The sequence below is a fragment of the Montipora foliosa genome, chromosome 5 (assembly GCF_036669935.1).
Source record: "Montipora foliosa isolate CH-2021 chromosome 5, ASM3666993v2, whole genome shotgun sequence".
NCBI classification, from domain to species: domain Eukaryota; kingdom Metazoa; phylum Cnidaria; class Anthozoa; order Scleractinia; family Acroporidae; genus Montipora; species Montipora foliosa.
The window spans coordinates 22,310,756-22,312,252 of record NC_090873.1 but is presented as its reverse complement, the minus strand read 5'-3'; positions in this window follow the sequence as shown (position 1 = coordinate 22,312,252).

Below are 1,497 nucleotides of genomic sequence, written 5' to 3'. Positions count from 1 at the left end.
GAACAGTTCTTCAAATGTTTCTTCCGGGGATGTCTGTTTTTTGATCTCAAGTCAGCCTATCACCACATCGATATCTGTGAAGAGCACAGAAAATTTTTGTCGTTGAAGTGGCCTTCTTCTGATGGAGTCATGAAATTTTACGAGTTTAAGGTTTTGCCTTTTGGTTTAACTTCAGCTCCTTATGTCTTCACCAAAGTAGTTCGTCAATTGGTTAAATACTGGAGAGGTCGTGGTGATCTTATTTTAATGTATCTCGATGACGGTATTGGAGGCGATATGTCTGTAGAGCGTTCCGGAATTCTCAGCGATTCAGTTCGTCAAGATCTTGCTTCGTCTGGTTTCACAGCTAATGACGACAAATCAATTTGGGAACCTACTCAGAAGTTAGTCTTCCTGGTATCTATTTTAGATTTTGGCGAAGGTTTAATTTAAATTCCTGAGTTTCGCATCCATAAGCTCAAATCTTCCCTCGTTTCGTGTCTCCAAAATAGCCAAATTTTAGGCAGAGATCCTGCCTCAGTTACAGGGCAAATTATTTTTTTTGCTTGTGCAGTATGTTGTTTACAAGAAACTGCTATGCAGCGATTGAATGTAGATCCTTTTGGGATCAGCCCTTGCACGTCTCCCCTGAGGTTCGTTATGAACTTTCCTTTTGGTTGAACAATATTGACTCTATTAAAGGTAAGGTTATGTCACCTAAATCAAGTGCAGTTGGTGTTGTTTACTCCGATGCCAGTGACTCTGGTTTTGGTAGTTATTTCGTGCAGTGTGGTTTGGATTTAGTGTCAGGTGTTTGGTCCTACGAGAAAATGTGGACTTGCTCTACTCTTAGAGAGATTTTGGCAGTTAAATTTGTTCTGGCTTCTTTGGTAAACCAGCTTTCAGGTTAAGTGGGTTAAATGGGTTAACCGTTAAATGGTTTACGGACAATCAAAATGTGCCTCGGATTATTTCGTCTGGAAGTAGTAAAAAACATTTGCAGTCCAAAGCTTTGTTTATATTTAGTATCTGCTACAGTCATGGCATTTCGATCGAAATGGAATAGATCCCAAGATCCCAGAATGACCAAGCTGATTTTCTCAGTCGTATTTTTGATTCAGACGACTGAAGCCTTTCTCCCCTTTCGTTTCATTCTGTAGATCGTGTCGCAATCATGTGAATGCCAAACTCTCTCGTTTCAATTCAGAATTTTGGAATCCAGGTTCTGAAGGCATAGATGCTTTTGTTATGAATAATTATGCCTGTCCGCCTATATGTCTTATTTTGCGTGTCTTACATCATATGAGTAACTGTAAAGCTTCAGGTTCTCTTATTGTTCCTTTGTGGCATTCCGCCCCCTTTTGGCCGATGATTTGTCCAGATGGAGAGCGTTTTGCATCTTTTCGTTGTCGATTGGATAGAACCTCCCACATTCAAAGAAGCCTACATTTCCGGCAGTTGTAATAGCGTGTTTGGAAACGAAAACTTGAACTTCAGGATGATTGCTTTAAGAGTCCA